At 34.8% G+C, this 22,455-nt stretch overlaps 1 protein-coding gene across 2 annotated transcripts in view; it reads left to right on the forward strand.

Moving 5' to 3' along the window:
* Nucleotides 1-22,455, forward strand: part of LOC145293212 (CD9 antigen-like) — a 388,541-nt gene that overhangs the window by 147,010 nt on the left and 219,076 nt on the right. For both annotated transcript variants that reach the window (XM_080139744.1, XM_080139745.1), the window contains one exon: nucleotides 13,357-13,393. The gene's annotated coding sequence lies outside the window, so the exon portion shown is untranslated. The remainder of the gene's footprint in view (nucleotides 1-13,356; nucleotides 13,394-22,455) is intronic.

Below are 22,455 nucleotides of genomic sequence, written 5' to 3' on the forward strand. Positions count from 1 at the left end.
TCCTTTTTTTATCGGATTATTTTGAGTATCGAAAGTTATCCAAAGAAATACTGATACAAAATCTAAGAACACTACCAGATACATAAAATATATTTGTGCGAAATTTTATAAAAATCGGCCCAGCCATTGTGGGGTCTGTAGGGAACAAACTCGCACACACAATCATATAAAGAGAACTTTGTGTGTGTGTGTATATATCATATATATATATATATATATATATATGAAAGAGATAATAAATGACAAAAAACTATATTCCAAAATTCATGATGTTGACCATCTTATAATTTATTCCTTTAATTCAGTTGGCTTTTACAATTCTTGACAAGATCTGTTTCGTAGTGCAAAATCAATCACTTAATTATTATATCAATCAGTGAATCTAAATTACGAACAGAAACAAAAATGCTGGTTAATAAGTGTGTGTGTATATATATATATATATATATATATATACACCTTAGTAGACATGTCTATTCTTGAACATAGCATTAATATACAGAACTCCATATTTTTAAAAACATTACTAATTAAACCTAAAAAAAAAATCTTAATAAATTTTAATAACGGCATTAACGCCTGTAAAAATAACATGAATAATTAATATATTTGATAATCCTTAACGATGGATCCAGCTGGATCCAAAAGTACTCGCATCATCAGTGATTATGGCAGCTACCTCAGCCAATTCTTATCTAACAAGAACGTTAATCAGAAAATTAGAAACGATCCTAACTAAAATGTGTGGACAGAAATTGTCTGTGTTATTTAATGAAATATATTACAATTTCGATGGGGTATGAATTATGAATGAATCTGAAATACGAACTATTGAAATTGAATCTGGAATGCGACGTGGTAGCCTAACCAGAAAAGATAAATGTATACATAATGAATATTTATGATTTGTCCTTTATGAATACTAAAGATTTTTTTTTTTTATATATATAAATTCATAAGAATGTATTCTCTTTATTCAAGGCGGTTCATATAAAAAAAAAAAAAGGCATTCATAGTCCTAGTTTTAATCTGTTGAACTATTTAGAAACTGTTATATAAAAAGTTATATTTGAAGTATAGATCTTTCTCTCTCCTCTCTCTTTATAGATATACTATCATTTCAGTAGGGCGTTGCCCGGGTATGTTGAACAAAAAAAAAAAAAAGTGGTAGGGAAGGCAGGCTTGAACCCGTACCGCAAAGGAGGAAAAGAATAGGGGAAAAACCTGACATCTATGCTGTTACGACCACTGCCAAACCGGAAGTGACATTTTTTAAAATTAAGGCTAGACAATCAAACCAACCAACCCTGCTGTTATAACATTTTTCTGTCTGATCTTTTCTGAACACCTTTGGGACAAACTTTGTGTAACTGTTCCACATCTTCAGTTTCTCATGAATTGTATGTACAGTTCCCACACTGACATCAAACTGTGCACTTATTGCCTTTGTAGAAACACCACGGTCCTTACCCATGAAATTCTTTATTTGGCCAATCAACTCTGGTGTTCTTCCTTACTCCTTCCACACCTCTCATCGTCCCTGACATGCTCCCTGCCTTCCTTGAATCTCTTATACCACTCAAAAACTGATGCTCAATTCATGCAAGATGGCCTAAAAGCAGTCTTAAGCATTCCATATGTTTCTGCTGCATTTTATTTTTTTTTTTTTCAAAGTTTAAAATGCAATTTTAGTGCAAATCGTTCTTCTAATGTGTCCTCTCGTGCAGCCAGGTATTTCTAACGATGGAGTATTGTTGTCACATCTGGGGCGGAGCTGCTAGAAAGACCTTGAAAGAATTCAAAATAGACTTCGTAGCCTAGTAGGGGATGCCCTTTTCTTACACATGAGAGGTTGTGAGCATGTCTGCTTTATCGTTATTTTCATGACACGTGCTCATCTGAGCTCCGATTCTATATAGTCCCCTCTCACCAAATTTTCACAAGAAACACTCGTGTAGCTGAAAACACAATCAATAATTTCCCCCACTCTTTATCTGTGCCTAAACCTAAACGTAGATTCCATGAACGAAGTTTCTTTCTTAGTTTCACAAGTGTGCAGTTCTGTCTTCCATTTGCCTGCTTTCCTGTTTATTACAATATGGTCGTCTTCAAGTCTAATGTAAACAAGTTCTTGATGAACTGTTCCCCTTAATAATCCAATTTACCAAATTTACACTATTAACGATTACTGTAATATTGTCCCATGAACTACTGTACACTTTTTAACTCTTATCCTCGAGTGGCCTCTGAGCCTTGATAAGTGGTGATTCCCATGTAAAAAGAAAAAAAAGATTGCATTTTTTAAATTCACCAGCTGTGACAATCAGACTTTAGTAGGGTGTATGTTTTTTGTCCTTTTTTTATTTCTTTTTTTTGCGTTTTTTTTTTAATTTTTTTACCTTTTTCTGCGGTTTTTTCTTTTTTTTTACCTTTTTCTGCGTTTTTTTTTACCTTTTTCTGCGTTTTTTTAACCTTTTTTTTGCATTTTTTTTACCTTTTTTTGCGTTACATTAAGGTCCAACATTAGATGAAAAAAAATATTCTGAAGGCATATTACGCCGAAATTAGATCATAAACAAATGTTTGTTTTCCATCTTTTTGTTGTATTTTGGCTTCAAATATATATGTCAGGGGTGTGAGTTCTGTTATAGAAGCGTTGAGTTAATTATTTGGGCAAGAGCTGCAAAAAACAGCCTATCCTGCCTTGACAGAGTACAAAATAGACTTTGTGGCTTAGTGGGGGATGCCCTTTTCTCTACCCTGCAACCTCTCTCCCACAGAAGAGACGTTGCGAGCCTATCCTTGTTTTATCGTTATTTCCATGGCAGGTGCTCGTCTGAACTCCAATCTCTGGTCCCCCCCCTCGCCAATCTTTCACAAAAAACACCCGTCTAGCCGAATCCACTGTGAAAAATTTCCCCCACTCTTTATCTGTGCCTAAATCAAAACGTGGATTCCATGAACAAAGCTTCTTTCTTAGAACTGCACGCCTGTGGAACTCTGTTCCGTCTGCCTGCTTCCCACCGGACTACAACTTGGATGTGTCCAAGTCCAATGTTAACAAATTCCTAATGAACCGCCCCATTAAGTAAACACTTCATCAAATCTCCACATTAACGTAATGTGCTTGCAATATAACCCTTATCCGTGAGTGGCTTCCGGGCCTTGATAAGTGGTGATCACTGCAAAAAAAAAAAAAAAAAAAAATTTGAATAAAATAAAATATGCATCATAAAATGAACAAATATTTTACTTGTTTAAAATTTATCATTTAAATATATTTCGGAATTAAACTCCATCCTCAGTATTTTGTTTCGTTTTTTTTTTTTCTTTTTTCCTTTTCAAAATAGAATCTCTGAAAGACAATGCACGGATCTTTACTACTGACTTTTCTTTCTCCTACTTTACAACATGACAAGAAAGAAGGGGGGGGGAACAAAATACTGAGGATGGGGTTTGACTCCGGAATATATTTAAATTATAAATTTCAAACAAGTAAAATATTGGGTTGTAATTTGGCTTTCAAGTGCACTTGATGCATATTTTATTTTTTTAAAGAAAAAAAAAAGATTGCTGAAAAAATAGTTGGGTTGGTATCTAACTGCTGATTCAATCCTTTATCTGTATAAGAGCCAGGTACGCCCTAAGATGAATTACTGTTGCCAGATCTAGGCAGGAGCTGCTCGATACACCCTATCCAGGCTTAATAGTTCCAAACCAGCTTTGAAATCTAGAAGTGTGCCCTTTTCTCTTCCCTGCATCCTCTTTCTCACAGAAGAGATGTTGCAGGCCTGTCTCTGCTCTATCGTTATTTTCATAAGTGCTCATATCGGCTCCAATCTATGCCCCCCGCCTTGCCAAATTTTCACAAAAAACACTTGACTTACTATAAGAACTAGATACGATTTCCTTCGCTCTCTAATTGTGCCTGATGCAGATTCCATGAACAAAGCTCCTTTCTCAGGACCGCCTGCTTGTGGAACACTGTTCTACTGGGCTGCTTCTCAGTTAAATACAACATTGTAGCCTTCAAATCCAATGTAAACAAATTTTACCCGATTTACACCATTAACAATTACTACACTATCAACTTACATTCATGAACCCTTATCTTCGAGTGGCCTCAGGCCTTGATAAGTGGTGACTCCTAAGTAACAAAAACAAAAAAGAAAAAGACTCGATGTCCTACACAGACGTGCGAGTCTGGCCTATTCTAGCGTGTCGGATAACTTGGAGCAAAATATATCAAACATTGTCTAAGATAACAGTAAAAAAAAAAATCATTGTATCCATATGAAATTTTTATTTTTAAACTTATTTTTGCAAAATCAAATTTGTCGATAAATCCGTCTAACTGCGAGCCAAGATAAAAAAAAAAGAAAGTGTTTTCTAATTTTCAACAAACAAAAAAAAATTATTTTGGAATCGGCAATTTTTAAAAATATATATAATTCAATAATATTTATATTTAACGATGGCTTTAAGCTTTAACTATTTTCTCCCAAAATTGATATATATTAGGATTGGAAACTTTCCAAGCGCAATCATACAAACACACTCTCGCACTCCCTCTCTCTCCTCCCTGCCTCTTATATATATGATAATAAAAAAAATCCGATCACATGAATTTAAATTTGTGTGTGTGTGTGTGTGTGTGTGTGTGTGTGTGTGTGTGTGAAATTGTGTGCGTGTACATTTCCCTACCAAATTACTCCGTCAATTTTTAGTCTGCCGACTCGAGATTTGACATAAGGGGTATTGAGATTTGGGAAAATCTTTTTAATTGGTTTTCGGACAGAAATTTGGCTGTCAAAGGGTCAAAGTTCAACGATTTGACCTTTGAAAACTCTACCAAAATCTTCCACCAATTTTGGGTCTAAACACATGAAATTTTAGATGTAGGTTCCTTGGACATGGATCAAACTTGATTTGAGCCCAAAACAAATGTTAAGGGGTCAAAATTGGAGTCAAAGTTAAAAAATATTGACCTCTCAGCCAACTATTGGTCTAAACATTTGAAATTTTACATAGTGTATTCAGACATAGGGCAAGCTTTTTAATCTGTTTTTGGCCGAAAATTTGGCTACCAAAAGATTTGACCTTTGCGGACTCTAACAAATTGTTCAGCAAATTTTGGGTGTAAACATTCTGAATTTTACATAAAGGGTATTCAGACGTACAGCAAACAGTTTTTGGATGAAAATTTGGCTGCCATGGGGTCAAAGTACAAAGAGTTGACCTTTGCAGATTCTACCAAACACCTCCACCGATTTTGTGTCTAAACACTTGAATTTTAGATGTAGGTTACCTGGACATGAGTCAAACGTTTTAATATATATATATATATTCACGTGAAATTATGAACAGTACATAGGGCCTGAGCAAAGCTGGGCTGAACTGCTAGTGTGTGTGCGTAAATATATACTAGCAAAAGTACCCGTCGTTGACTGGGTTCAAAAACAGCCTACAGAAAATGGACTCGGATTTATGAAAGTATGATAGGTCATGAAAAGGAAGGGTTGTAAAGAAATAGCTTCGAATTTTGGGGTATCAAAACCAAAGCAAAATATGATGAAAGTAAAAATAAAATGGATAAACCCCATAATTTATTATACCATACCTGTTCACACTGAAACACTTATCACAATATTCTGTGGATCTATATTGAAAAAAAACCTTGTAAAACTTTGTGACATATTTCCATTCTATGGCGGTCATGCACGAACGAACACCCCATAATTTTATTATACCATATTTCTTCAAACTGAAACATAATTATCAAAGTATACTTATGCAGATAGATATGAAAAGTCTTTATTAAAGTTTGTGCCTATTTCCATTTTATGGAGGCCAGGCGCGACCGCAGACCCCACAATTTAATTATACCATCCCTATTTAAGTTAAAACATACTTATCGAAGTATTATGTACATCAATATCAAAAACGCTTGTAAATGCTTTTTTTAAATTTATTTCCATACTTTGTGAACCAGGTGCGTACGCAGACCCCACAATTTTAATGAATCATCATTATGCCAGATCAAACATACCCATTCCTGTGTCTCGATACATCTATCATTATGTGATCAGTTTTCTATAATAGTCAACCATATTCGTGACCAGCTACACACACAGACGTTCAGCTTTATATTATAGATATACATATATATATTGGTGCAAAAATGTCATTTATATATATATATATATATATATATATATATATATATATATTAGTTGAATGCCAAAAAACATTATTTTTGCACCAACCTAACTTATATAATTACTTCCACAGTCAAGCAATGTCGCAGCTCACAAGAACCATGAAAGCCAACAAACCGGAAGTCCAAGACTAGAGTTTCACCCTCATTTGGCTCATCACTTAAATACATTCGAACTTGAGATTCAAAACCCGTGCCTCTTGCATGCGAGGAAAGTACTTTGCCACCTGAACAAATGTGCCATACACAAGAAACTCTATTAACAAGAGTTCGGATGTGTCTGATGAGCCCAAATGAGGGCAAAACTTAAGTCTTGGACTTCCGGTTTGTTGGCTTCTCTGGTTCTTGTGAGCTGCAACATTGCTTGATTGTGAAAATAATTATATCTCATCTCATGGTCTTAAAATGATAACTTTTTTAATGGTACAAAACGTATATAGTGCTTTAAAAATAGTACACGGAAAAACCCTAGGGACCCCTTTTAGCTGTCCCCGTAAATAATTAAATTCTACCCAATTTATTTTTTGCAAATTTCACACAAACGTAATTTATGTCTGGCAGTGTTCTTAGATATGTTTTCTACAGAAATCCATCCGATAAGTATCGAAAATCGAAAAAATCCAATCTTAAAAATAGTCTTTCTACTCATATAAATAAAAAGAATTTTTACAGGGGAATATTTTACGTCATACTTGTAACCTTGGCTGATGTAACAAAATATCCCCCCCCTGTAAAAAATTTTTCTTTTTTTTTTATCTATAAGAGAAGACTATTATAAACTCGTCAAGCCGAAATATCAGCTGACGTGATATTGTTAACAGACGGAATTTGAACATTATTTATATTTTATTTATTTATTTATTTTTCTATGGATGGGTCCACCAGACAAATTATTCCTCGTAGTATGTAATATATAAAAAGGCAAACGTGGTGCGTACATATTTGTATGTCCAAGAAAGGCTTTTTTTCGGGGGGGGGGCTCTCGAGATGGTTACTATTTGTTTAGAACATTTTATGTACTCCCTAGATCATAATATCTACGATTTGCAAACGGACGTCATATCTACATTTATTTACATTGACTTATAAAAAATTCCCACTATTCCGTCCTTTCGCGTGTTTGTTCGTCTTTTCCGTATAAATAAAGCGAACCTAATCTGAGCGAAAGTACAGCGCCTGGCCTTTCGTGTCGGGAACGTCTTGAAAGCAATTAGCTTTGATCAATGTCGGGGAAACCCTTCATATCAGACAATTGCTATTCATTTCGACGCTGCCAGAGTTCCCTCTTTTTTGGGGGAATGACCTCATGGGAAAGCAAATAAATACCACGAGAGAAAGCGGAAAGCTCCACTGGCCCCAGGCCAGGTTTAGAAGCCACTTTCATTTTTGCGCCGACTCTGATGGTTCCCAACTTAATTATCATTGAGTTGACAACTTTTCGATTGACATCGCTAAATTTGAACGTTTTTCAATTCCTGTGGCGTCATAGTGTAGCGGTAAGAGTTCAGGTTTTCTTTCACTTTGTTTCCCTCCTTTGCGTCATGGGTTCGAGCCTGCTTTCCTACTAACACTTTTTTTTCTTTTACACCTCCAAACACGCTGGGTCACGCTGAGCACCTCCACTAGTATTCAATAGAGGATTGATTTTATAATATATACGCAATCTGCATAAATTAAAATCCATCTAAGAACACTGCAAGGCACATAAAGTACCTTCGTATGAAATAATATAAAATTCGGCCCAGCCGTTTTAGAGTCTATAGGGAACAAACTCGCAGAAAGTTCCTTTTATATAATAGTATGTATGTAATGTGTATATATATATATATATATATATATATATATATATATAACATCCTACAAGGCCTTCGTTCGTTTGTCTATTTGTTCATATCACATCACTTCAACACAAGGTTTCTTGCATTGGTATAGCCTTCTTATACTCGTGTGTGTGTGTGTATGTATGTATGTATGTATGTATATATTTTTTTTAATAATATATATATATATATATATAAATGACAAAAAGTTATATTCCAAAATTCATGATGTTGATCATCTTATAATTTATTCCTTTAAATCAGTTGACTTATACTTTAAAGGAATAAATTATAAGATGGTGAACATCATGAATTGTGGAATATAACTTTTTGTCATTTACTCTATATATTGCTCTGTAATCACATTGAGCTTCTCATATAAGGATTGATATATAATAAGAAAATATATTTATACAGAAATATATATATATATATATATTAGATTTTGCGTGCGTTTTTTCTCTTGCAACAGAATACAGATCAAAGATTGTCCTGTTTGTTAAAAAGGAAAATGATGTTTGAATTTATGCTTTCAACTAACCATGACTGCAAAAATCTGTACTTGAACATAAGCAGAATATAAAAAAAAATTGTGTAAACGGAAATTGAACAAATAATTGAATAACCAGTTTCGCTACATGCATGTGTGCACACACACACACACACACACACACACAGCATATTTGATGTCCCATTCCACAATATAACATTATGTAGTGGCCAAGTTCTATTGTAAAAAAAAAAAAAAAAAAAAAAAAAGTGAAAGACAGCCATAATGAAAATGTCTGTTTATGGTTGATTTCCCGTCAGAATTGATGGGGAATACTTGTAAAACTGGAAACATTCTTATTTCAAACAAACACAAATCAAAAGTTATATGTTGTATTGTTTTGCTTACGACCACTGTTATCAAGCTGCAATTCGAATCGTATACCAATTAACGTTATAAATGAACAATACACATTTTCTCATTTAAATACTAGTGCTACCAGATCAGACCAGTCTGAAGATACTCGCTTTCTAACCTAAAGTGCACCAAACATTAATGCTATTGTTTTTTTGTTTTTTTTTGTTATTTTATTTCCTCGCCTTTGGTTTTGCAAAACTCAATCATGTTCTACAAAGTCCAAAACGAAAACAATTTTCTTGTACAAAAAGAAAGCATATATTTGAAGATATAAAGAACTTAGAGCATAGATACTCTTTTCTAAAATGACTCAATTCGGCATTAAATAACCTTGAAAAGAGTTGATGACATAAAACAAAACCAAACCCAACAGTCTATGCGTATTACCGGCCCAAACGAACCGAAAGACTGGGGTTCAATCCTCAGTGAAGTCATATTAAAGACTAAAAAGAAATAATACTAAACTAGCGAGACCTGTGGAAATTTCACAAGGGACTGATTCATATGTAATATATTGATGTTGGCATTCTGTAGATGTTCAGCGTGAAAGGAGACGCTCTGATATTATTGTACCTATTTACAATGCCTCCCCTTGGGACAAAGTTAGACACCAGGGTCGTTTTTTTAACGTGGAGAAAAGGTACAAAAATAAAAAATTGTCTCCGTCGTGAAGGAAAAAACAAAAAATAGAAGTGCAGCATCTGAAGAACAGATGGTATTTATTTGCTCCCCCACCGTGAAAATTAGGCACAAGGCCGATTTTTAATGTGAGGAGTGAAGGGAGGGGGAAGGGAAAAAGGGGACCAACTCCCGAGAGGTGGGAAATGGGAGCTGGTTAAAGGTCAGGCATGTGGGGTTGCCCCCACATCTGGTCTTTGCTAGTCATAGCTAGTCATAGCTTGCAGCATCTGAAGAACAGATGGTGTTTATTTGCTCTCCCACTGAGCAAATTAGGCACAAGGCCGTTTTTAATGTGAGGTAAAAACCAGCTCCCCTAAAAGGGGTCACTCTGGTTACCAAAAATAATAATTGTCCCAGTATAGAGGGTTTCCCCTCCATTGACTGGTACAAATTATCTTAAGTGCAGCATCTGCCGGAACAGATGGTATTTATTTGCTCCCCCACTGAGCAAATTAGGCACAAGGCCGTTTTTAATGTGAGGTAAAAACCAGCTCCCCTAAAAGGGGTCACTCTGGTTACCAAAAATAATAATTGTCCCAGTATAGAGGGCCTCCCCTCCATTGACCGGCACAAACCATCCCAAGTGCAGCATCTGCCGGAACAGATACTACACTTTGATCTTGGCTATTGTAGTTCTTTTGTTGAAATTGCAAAAGTATTTATCTAAGCTAGCACGAACGCCCGGCATAGCCCGGCCATAAAGTATGCTTAAATATGATATTTTAATTCTTGGAGATTTCGTATATAGTATTATAGAGTTAATGTTCTATCGATTTTTAAATATTATAAAGTTGCGATTTCAAAAATAAAAAAAAAATGTATCCATATGATTTGGGTACACTAGCTTAAACCTAAACTAAAACCTATGAAGAATTCTTGGTAAAATTATTTATTATTACAAGAAAAGGAAGTTCATAACAATTAAACGACAGTCACTCGGACGTAAACGTGACACACAAAATAAATAACTAACACGCTATCCTATTAATATATAGATGCTGTTAAAACCATCAATGGCAACGATTATGTTTATAGATTAACTCTTGATAGGGCAAAAGCTCAGCTCAGCAGTTTCTTTCGACTAATTAAAATATACGAAATGTCGAAATCTAAGGTTCATTATGAAATCTTAAACACGGCGTTTTTTTTTTGTTTTTTTTGTCCTTTTCATATTCTTTCAGACAATGCATATATGACTAGACATTCCTTTGGGCTGATCAGTGTGTATTACCTCTTCTGATGCTACACGTAAATTAACTTGTCTTTAGTCAATGTAGGGGAAACCCTTCTATACTAAGGTAATTTTTATTTTTGCCTATTTCCAGAGTGCCCCTTTTTGGGGAACTAGTTTTTCCCCATATTAAAAATGATTCTGTCACATTTTGCTCTCCTGGGAAGCAATTAAACAGCTTCAGTCAGTCGGTGAAGCACACCCATGCCACTCAATCGCCACATATGTACACAAGTTCATACACTGACAAAACAAAGGCACGCAACACACACACACACACACACACACACACACACACACACACACCTGTTTTGCTATTTACGCACACGGCGCCAACCAAAGCAAACATATATACTCAATTTCTCGATGCACAAAAAATGACTCCCTTTTCACTGAAACGTTCTTGGGACTCCCTAAACTTTATTTCATTGTTTTGAGTTGTCAATAAAAATCTAATGTATTTTCGTAATGATTTTGTCATACTTTCTGATATTGCTTTTTCTCCTAAAATTCCGGTCCTGGATATGACCATAAACTATATCCGATGGTGAGACCCCGGGCTTTGGGGAGTGTGGAGCCACCCTTTAATTGCCATTGCCCCCAGGTCTACTCTAACCCGGAGTGGTAGTACCTGTTAGGGTCTCAACTATGAGTTAAATAGAAACCGACTTGAAAAAAAAAATGTATATATATTAAAAAATTTTCTTCAAAATCACTGGATTCGGCATTAAATAACTTTAAAAGGGTTGATATGCCATAAAACAAAAACAACCAACCTAAAATTCCTTCTTTGTGAACACTCGACATCATAAGGTCAGGATCAAGGCTAAGTGGAGCATTCCAGGAAACAGTGGCGCCTTCTCCTACATTTCTGTATAAACCCAATTTTGTTTGTTCGCTACCTAGTTCGATCTGATAATTTATTTTGATGTTAATTTCCAAATACTTGAACAGTTCTGCTGAACCTGCTATAACCAATCACATGATGTGCGACTTGAAATTTCTTATAAGCATTTAATCTTTTAGATTCCATAATGATCGTATTTGGATTCTTCGAACTACTGTTCTCATCTTGGGTGTCATTTTCAGCAGATTCATAATGATCGGATCATTTATTTAGGAGTTAATCCTATACAGCGAAAATACATATATAACATGGCTGGTTGCTGGCATATTTCTCTTCTCAGAATATTTATCATTTACTCGGGGAGGGGGGACTTGCCTGATCGTCAAATATGCTTAAATATATTTTAATTTGTGCAGATTTCGTATTATTACAGAGCCAATTCTCTATTGAATATTATATTGTACCTAATACAGTAGAATCCCGAGATACGGTTTTTGCAGGTTAGAATATGTTTCAGGCCCCTGGTTACGGTATTTGCCCTGCCTTACGGTGTTATTTTAATGTTATTTGATTATATGTATTATATACTGTAATGTATTTTGTTACTAATTTTTAATGCCATATCTCGGGGGTTCTACTAATATATATATATATATATATATATATATATATATATATATATATATATATATATATATATATATATATATATACTGATTTCAAAAGTTACAAAAGAAAATGACTTGAGTGCCATCAACTAGAACTGAAACCAAAACATTTAGCACACTAACCGTGTTCCTTACTGTTTCAGCTATCGAGAGATAGATAAGATTTAAAATTAAAGCACTTCAAGCTATTGCTGAATTTGTGCTTGTGCAGAAGTAATACATATGTCAACAAGTCAAAATTAATATTTTTGCATTTAAACTTGCCGACATATTTTTGTATGTATTTTTCACCCATCCAAACAAAGATTTTATTCGTTATAAACTATCCTTGGTGTATGATTACTACGTCGTGTTAATTTCAGTGTTATGTGACCAATAGTTTAAGAGTTTATCAGTTAAATATTCAGATTCACATACATCTACGGTTTTATTGATATAGATTTATTTTTAATTATTTCTAAAACGCTTCAATTAATTACTAAAAACAAAACAAAGAATTTAAAAAGTAACTATGACTTCCGTAGATTGACACGTGACTTGCTCGACTTTCAAGCATTGGTGTTAGTTTATTACAACTTAAGCAAACACGATTATTTTTATTTATCTATCGGAGACCACACGTGGCTTTAAACCAATGGTATAATGTTTTTATCTTATAATCTGTTACACAAATATGCTATATTCTAATATTATTAATTATTGAGCACTGTTAGATTTCTTTTTATGAAAATAAACTAAAGGAAAAACAAAATTGTATATTGAAACCGTTATATTTTACAACTTTTCTTTATGACAATAAATCATTAAAATATTTTCGTTATGCTAAAATCTAAATCTTGGTTTAATGCTGGCGGTTGTACATCCTTTGCTCTCTCCCTCTCATAAAAGAAATACAAACTCTGTTAATAAATTGTTTATGAATTTTCAAGAAATAATTAAGATTCCATACATATTTTATATATACTGTTTTTTTTTTCTTTTTCAGATTAGCAGAGACTGCAAATTTAATCAGCAAATCTTTGGTAAGTGTTTTTTTTTTATATACATACACGCATTCATATTGATTACATTAAATGTGAGCATATAAACATTTTTTGTCAATATCTACAATTCACACCCCTCTTATATATTTTTTTCCTCTCTCCCTCTTTCTCCAGATGATTATCGATTAGACAACAATCTACAGGGTGGAATGATAAAATTGTCGCTCTGGAAAAAAACTACCTGATTCCATTTCCGTTTGATAAAAACCGGTTTTCTTTTTTTTTTTTTTTTTTTTTTTTTTTTTTTTTTTTTTTTTTGTTGCAGACCATCTACTAGTTGGTCAGTTGTGTACAAATCCCAAGAGCGATAGGAGTCTTCTATCATGTCTGAAAGTGACACAATGTTCGAGTGAGATCATAGATGCACAACTGTGCAACTCCTGCTCTCTACTGAGCCAAGTTGTGACAACAGGACCATTGCCAGCACCCTCAAAATGCATCGCTGGATTGCCACAAATAATAGGAACATGCCCAGAGTGATGAAAAAGTTTCCGGCCACAGTTATGGTCTTTGGTGTGGTTTGAAGTGATGGCCACATCGTGTCACATCATGCCACCTCACATTTTCAGAAGTCTGCTTGAAAGCAAACACCAAATTGTACTGGCTGTTGGTAAACCCTGGGTGTGGCAGCAGGACTCGACACTGGCCCACAAGTCCAGAGAGACGCAGGAATGACTTTAGAAGATGTGCTACAACTTTGTACCCTTCTCTTGCTGGCCCCCATCCTCCAGTGACCTGAACCCAATGGGCTACTTTGTTTGGTCATACATGGAGAACATCACCAACTTGACCTCTCAGAACACCAAAATCAGCCTGATCGTTGCCATCTGCTGAGCTCCTGCCTGCACTTGTGGGAAAGGCATGCTCCCAGTTCCAGACCTGTATTGAGGCTGTGATTGAGGCTGAAGGCGGATATATTAAATAGATTTCAGCTCTACTACATAATCAAGTTACTTGAATAAATTTTTTTTCCAGACCTGAGAGTATGCCTGTATCACAAATGCCAGCAAAAGCTCTTCAGATGGCGATCAGACTGACTTTGTTGTTGAGAGAGATCATGTTGATGTTCTTAGCATATAACCAAACGAAATAGTACAGCAGGTTCAGGTCATGGAAGGAGGGGGGGTGCTAGTGATAGAACGTTTTATCGTAGCATTCCTTCTGAAGCCAAGCCTAGGCCTCTTTCGACTTGTGGGTCGGCACTGAGTCCTGCTGCCACACCCAGGGCCTGTCAGCGGCCACCTGATTGCACCAGGGGATCACCACACTCTTCAGCACATCCAGGTACAATTTCGAAGATGTGCATGATGTGGCCCTCACTTGAAACCACACTAAAGACCATAACTGTGACTGGAAACTTCACTAAGCTGTGCTTTCAAGTATTAAACCATCTGGATTTGCATTTTTAGGGTGCTGGCAATGGTCCTAATTTCGATGGATAGACAGCATGAGTGTACAGCAATGCGTCTCCAATCTCGCTTGTTGAACATTGTCACTTTCAGACTTGATAGAAGGCCCCTATCACTCTTAGGATTTGTACACAACTGGTCAACTAGTAGATGGTCTACAACAAAAAAAGAAAACCCGTTTTTATCAAATGGAATCCCGCCATCTTTTCTTGGCGACAATTGTATCGTACTTTAGAGGCTTGCATCAGATTTGTATTGAACACCTTTAATATAGTGTATGCGTCATATGGAAAAAGAATATTATTACTATGACTACCAATTATAGTAAACACTCTCAGCCTCCTAACGTATTGGGCATAATTATATTTAAATTTAGCGTGGAGTACCTTTTGTTCATATTAAATGCTACTGATAGTGCTACTGATAGATTGGTATATTCTAATAAGTTTAACCACAGCAGAGTGGATCCTATATTGTTTAGGGTTGAGAGATGAACTGTTTTATCATAGTCAGAACCTAAAGGTAGACAGAAAGCGACTTCTATTACTCTTATGAGATTTTTAGGAATTACAAAAAAAAGTGCCCCCCCCCCAAAAAAAAATAAAAACGGCGTCTCCCAGAGTCCAGCCTCATATTAATAGAAATCTCATATGGTGTGACACAAGATCTTGGGAGACGATTTGGTCAGTAATTGAGACCTTAATCCTTTCTCTGATTCATGCTGACGGTTGAATCAAGTGGACTATCTGTGGACATGACTTCTCAAAATAAAGATCCTATGCTTTTTTTTTTTTTCTGGTCCTCCAACAAAGGAGGAATTGGTAAAGTAATTCATTCCTGTTCGTTTGTTCGCACTTTTCTCAATAACCATGCCTTGAATTTTTTTGAAATTTTGCACAAACATTAGTCATGGTGAAAGTAAATTTTGGCCAGAATGGATTTTCCGGGATAATTTTCGTTATTCCCTGGTTTCCCTATCCCTCTTTTTCTTCTCTCGATGCATTTCTCTCTCTAGACATGCACAGACAACTTTTTATTTATTTTTTTTTAATTCCTCAAGGAATGAGTCGGCATAAGGGAATTAACTCCTTGATATTCCCCTTTAGTTATGTGATATGGCTAAAAAATCGATTCTACCCACCTGATAAAATTTGCATCAGTTTCGCATCAAAAAATGAATCTTTTTTTCTAAATTTAAATATTCATCCGAAGTAATGCCAATTAAATAACTACCAACTTTGTGGGTATATGTTTTGTTTTTGATTTTTAGCCAAACACACACAGACATACTCACATACAGACAACTGCTATTTATATTGTAGATTATGTGTGTTATACTTACATTGCATTTTTCGTTTATGGTTTGTTATAGTTTGATAAGACAAACTATAACAAAACTATTGATAATTGTATATTTTGTTAACCAAACTTTTTATTGTGTTTTCTTACCGACGTGTGGCCCTATCGGTGGGGCATTACAATATGCCAACTGCTCCCCTGCAGAGGGTAAAAGTCCCTCAATGGGGGTCCTGGATATGACCTTAAACTATATCCAGTGGTGAGGCCCCAGCTTGTGGGCTTTGGGGAGTGTGGAGCCACCCTTTAATTACCATTGCTCCCAGGTCCACTCTAACCCGAATTGGTAGTACCTGTTAGGGTCCCAACTATGGGTTAAATAGAAACCGACGTGAAAACAACAAATATATTCTATTAAAAAAATTTTTCTTCAAAATTTTTGGATTTGGCATTAAATAACCCGAAAAGGGTTGATATGCCGTAAAACAAAAAAAAAACAACCAACTTACCGACGTGTGCATATTTTTCAATTCTGCACAAAATACGTTTTGCCACGCCCACTTGTTTAGAGAATTCGTTTGGATTATCTAACCACACATTTCCTACCTAGACAAAAAAAAAATAAAAAGTACCTTGGAATGTTGCTGTTGCTGAACACCATTCATGCATTTTTGCATGAATCGGACGATTCTGTTGTTGGCATTGGTTTCCCTGATATCTATCTAGTTAGTATTCTCTCTAAAAAGACACCGGATACCTAGAGAAGGGACCAAGTAAAGGTCGCCAATATTCTTAAGTGGAAGTGTTTCTGGATTCGAACTGGACAGATCCTGTTTTTCTGTTTGTGTTAACCTTTACCGCCAGAATTTTTTTTTTTTTTTTTTTTTTTTTTTTTTTTTTTATGCATGAAATAAATTTTTGAATCATGAAACCTACACGTGATGGAAGTTAGCATGCAACTACACACGAACATAAACCCCTCATTCACTTGTTGAACCACGTATAGACCTGTTGGGTTGACAAGTTATAAGAGTTAGAAATATTGTTTGTATGTTTTTTTGTTTTTTTTTTTATTGAAAGGCGACTTGAAAGTATAATTTGCGATAACAAGGTTAACCATTTAGCCACCATCACCTCCCTGGTACTGCTGTTGCCAGTACTATTACTGATACTATTACTGCCATTAGTATTGTGGAAGCATTTATTTTTGAAAATGAGTCTTATTTGCATTTTGAGGGTGCTGGCAATGGTCCTAATTTGGATGGATAGACAGTATGAGTGTACAGCAGTCCGTCTCCAATCTCGCTCGTTGAACATTGTCACTTTCAGACTTGATAGAAGGCCCCTATCACTCTTAGGGTTTGTACACAACTGGTCAACTAGTAGATGGTCTACAACAAAAAAAGAAAACCCGTTTTTATCAAATGGAATCCTGCCGTCTTTTCTTGGCGACAATTGTATCGTACTTTAGAGGCTTGCATCAGATTTGTATTGAACACCTTTAATATAGTGTATGCGTCATATGGAAAAAGAATATTATTACTATGACTACCAATTATAGTAAACACTCTCAGCCTCCTAACGTATTGGGCATAATTATATTTAAATTTAGCGTGGAGTACCTTTTGTTCATATTAAATGCTACTGATAGTTTCGTTTGATTGGTATGTTTACCCACAGCAGAGTGGATCCTGTATTGCTTAGGGTTGAGAGATGAACTGTTTTATCATACAGTCAGAACCTAAAGATAGACAGAAAGCAACCTATATTTATTTCACTCGTTCTGAGTTCTAGGCTAGTTTAACAAAACTGAAACCATCAGTGACAATAAGGATATGAACATAGAATATACAAGATATAGGGTCTCTCAAAAGAAGCTGAATTGTTACGCCCTCGATGAGCATTATAGAATAGTACTTCGGCTTGAATTCAAATTTCAGCTTCTTTTGGGACACCCTGCAGAATAAAATAATTTGCTTCAAGACATGTTTGTAAATGTGTTATATACATAGAAAAACAATCGCAACAAATTTAATGGAATGTGCTCCAATGAACACGCAGTATCAGTGCCCCCTTTGTATGTAAATACTTTATAATCAATCTGCCGATTGGCAAGATTCGATCCTTACACTGTAGAGTCTCCCAGATATGCTGGAAAGCTTCTTTCTTGAACTTCTAGTCTTTGGAATTTCTTCCTTGCTTTTTGTTTTTCTGATCATATCAACATATAAAGATTTAAATGTAATGTGAACAAACATCTTGCTGAACAACTCGCTACTTAAGATCCTCTAATTCACAGTAACCCCTTACGTTTTAGCAATGTGTCTTATTTGAGGTGAACAAAAGTAAAAAAAAAAAAAAAAAAAAAAAATTTTAATTGTAAAATAATATATATATATATTTGAAAATAGTCAACCATATAGGAGCTTATTCGTGACCAGACACACACACACAGCTTTATATTATAGATATGAGTGGCCTGGTAAGGCCACAGGGGAGACAACCAAAGCAGCAAAACTGAAGATGACCTGCAGAACACTATATACAAATGTAAGCAAATTTGGGCATATTTTATTGGTTTGAAAAGATAGGTTCTTTTTTTACCAATTGTCATAAAATTTTAGCCATAGAATAGTATTATAATCTTCAAAATGACTGAAAATTTTTAGTTTCGTCCCATAAAACCAAAGATCTGAGCATTTCAATATTCAGTTTGACTACCAGTATAGATATATCCATAGATATACCACTTTTTTGGCAATTTTATAAGTTTGAACTCTCGGCGACTATTGACCGGAATTTATCAAATTAAAGCTCGGTGGAAAGCTAATGACCTGAATTGTGTAGTGGACTGTTACATTTGCCCTTAGGGTTGAGTATTAAGAGGATCATCCACTATCCAGAGCCTATTTTTGGCACTTTCTTACAGCCATAAAATATTTCAATCATAGTTATGTTTTCCTAGTTTTTAATATGAATTACAAAATATCTAATATTTCCCCAAAACTTGAAGGGAAATTAAAACTTGTTGGTATGGTTTCAAATGTTTTGAGATAACACCAAGGGTAGACTCAATTCCAAATATTTCTCAGATGTTATATCTCCCCTCTTTGGTTTTCATACATGAAGTAAACTTCACAATGTATGAGGATTATTTGATACTGGAGATATTCATAATCGTATTCTATTTCGAAAAGAGGTGAGGTATAACATGAGAAATATTTGGAATCAAGTCTCCCTTTGTTGTTATTTCAGATCATTTGAAACCATAGCAGCAAGTTTTAGTCTCCCCTCAAAGGCCAGAAGTTTGGGGAGATATATATGATATACATTTTCTCTTGGTAAAATTATTGCTAACTATGATAGACAATATCGTTTTTACTTTTTATTTTTTTACACTTTGTTCACTCCAGACAAGACATATTGCCACTTAGACGTAAGAGAATACTATTTGTGACTGTTTATGGGGGCTTTATGTAGGTGAGCAACGAGATGTCTATTCACATTCCATTTTAATTTCTGCATGGTAATACAGTCAGAAAACCGGAAAACAAATTCAAAAGTCCATTAGTTTGAAGGAAGAAACTATTAGACTATTAAACTTTGGAATCCTCCGCCCCTTGCTTCCCGTTTCTCTGAGGGTACCAACATGCAGAAATTTAAATGTAATAAAATTTAATATGAACAAGCATCTTGCTGCATAACTCCCCACTTACGATGGCCCTAATTCATAATAGTGCCTTATGTTTCGGTAGCATTATGGCATGTTTAGGGTGAACTAAAGTTTAAAAAAAAAAAAAAAAAATTTTTTAAATTAAACTGGACTAATATTGAAGAGAGCAGAATAAACTGATTTCACTTCCCCCCTCCTCCCCCGAAAGGAGGTTGGACCTGTAAATTCACCCTTATCCGTTCGTCCATCCACACTTTTCTCAATAACTATGCCTTGGGATTTTAAAAAATTTTGCACAAACATTAAACATGATATGAGTAAAAAAAAAAAAAAAAAAAAAAAAAAAAAGGGTATCTTTCACGATAACTTTTAGGTGCCTTGTTTCTAATAAAAACATTCCATTTTGGGGGACTATTTTATCCAAAATTTTCTGTGTATGTCTATTTAGCAGTTTTGCATCAACTCAAATTTAAATATGTTAAGGCCTTGGGGACTATTAGGGTTAAATGGTGGGGGGGGGCAAATGATGGACTTAGTTATTTTTTTATGCCTCATTCATTGTTCACTCACGGGGGATCATGCGTGCTTCACTGTTTTTTTCAAATCTTACAATATTTGATTGGTTATTTAAAAAACCCAAGAAATAAATATCTAGATGAAAAAGGATATCGAGTTTCTGCCTTATGTATCCTCTATCTAAGAAAAAAAAAAATAAAAAGATAAAAACCAGACGTGTCTTTATCATCAACATATCAATGTATTTCTCAGACCTCATTATTTTTGCAAATGAATCCATCGATTTCCTACCAAGTTTTAGACAAAGATAGGCAAGACCACATTCAGGGTTGTGACATTCACTCTGCAGAGAATTACTGACCAACGGTTGCCATAGTAAAGCATACAGCACAAACAAATGCGCCTGATATCAATATTGATCAATAATTCACAATTGATCTTGATTTCTCCCTGATCAGACATTATGGGACTGGTACTACCACTACTCATTTTATCTTGAATTTTTTTAAAGAATCTATTCATTATTTGTATTTTTAGTTCATTGGTATTTTTTTTTTTTTCAGTTGTTTCTTTCAACTTTTTATTTTATATAGCCATTACCAAATGTTAAGATATATTGAGGTTTATTATATTGAAAAAAGGTTGTGAAAGTGGTCAACTAGAATGTTAAAGGGTTATTAGGAGAAGGTGATGTGTTATGACTAAGTCACTATAAGGTATATAATTTCTTTGTTTTCCTTTTATTTTCCCCTCTTATTTCGTTTTCTTTTTAGTTTCATTTTTCCATTCTTGTTTCGGTAAAACTTGCGGAGAACGCTCTGTTTTACAGTTGTCTTAAAAATGGAACGGAAATTTAAATTTAGTTTCAAGTTTTTTAAATTGTGCATGCACCTAAAAGAAAAATATCGAAATAAAATTCAACAATTGCACTTATAACAATAAAATTTTAACAAAAACGATTTTTTTTTTTTTTTTTAACGAAAAAAAAAATGCCAGTTTGGTATACGTTTTTGGTATTTTTTTAACATATGTCCAACTCGCCGTTCACATCAGAAATATCGACTTTTATAGGTTTTCGAGTATGTTTACAACGAATAAACACTCCCAATTTCCCAATGTTAAGAATGGCTTTCGGAATAGACACATCAACCCTCTCCACATTAAAAATGGCTTTTGAAATAGAATTCCCAGCATACCCAAAACTTCCTACTTAAATCTTCTTGCTCCCAAAAATTGTACTATAGCATAAAAATTCTTATATTTATAAGTTGTGCACATATCGATGGTCGTGCTATCTTTTCTAAAACTTAATATTCTATCAACTACTTTCGATTTTTTTTTTTTAGGTGGGGGGGGGGGGCGCATGTGCAATTTAAAAAAAAAAAAAAAAAGATTAAAACTGAACAAAATTTAAATTTCCGTTCCATTTTTAAAACAACCGTAAAACAGAACGTTCTCCGCAAGTTTTACCTTTCTGTTTCATTCGTTCTGTCTTCTGTTTCGTTCTTCCCTATTATTCAGGGATATTTTTTTCAAACTCTGGAATCTGTATGGAATTTCGAAGGAACGCTTTATTCGATATGTAGCGGTAACTTTTTCTCGTTCCGTCAGTCAAGATTAAACAGCAGCATGATGTAATTCATAATTGTATTCTTAGTATCACCCACACCCATAATTTAACCTTCAACCTCCAGAAAATTGTCACTTTTAAACTGATTATTATTTAGTACTTATATCCGTTGCGCCATGTGTCCTTGTGGCTCAATTCTTAGTACGGACAATATTAGTAACAGAATTTCGAATTCTACTCTGTCATAACTAAAAGATTGAGAGCAATCTATTAGCCAGTAATACCTGGTGTAGTATTAGCTATGTGTGGACCATGCTAGCTTTCTCTGAAGGACAAAGTTTACAGGTGGCATCAAATTCACAAGCGGTCCTCAGCTGCATGTATATTCCGGTCATACGAAGATGACATGCGGCGCCTTGCATTTCCAAATGGTTACCACCGGTGCTACCAAATCAGGCTGGCTGTAGATACTGGCATTCTGATGGAAGATGCACCAGGCATTGATGTTGTTGGGATTTTTTTTTTGCTGTTTGCAAAACTCAATCATGTTCTGTAAAGTAAAAAACAATTTTCTTTT

The sequence above is a fragment of the Euprymna scolopes genome, chromosome 14 (genome assembly GCF_053919585.1).
Source record: "Euprymna scolopes isolate OS-2025 chromosome 14, ASM5391958v1, whole genome shotgun sequence".
Classification (NCBI taxonomy): Eukaryota; Metazoa; Mollusca; class Cephalopoda; order Sepiida; family Sepiolidae; genus Euprymna; species Euprymna scolopes.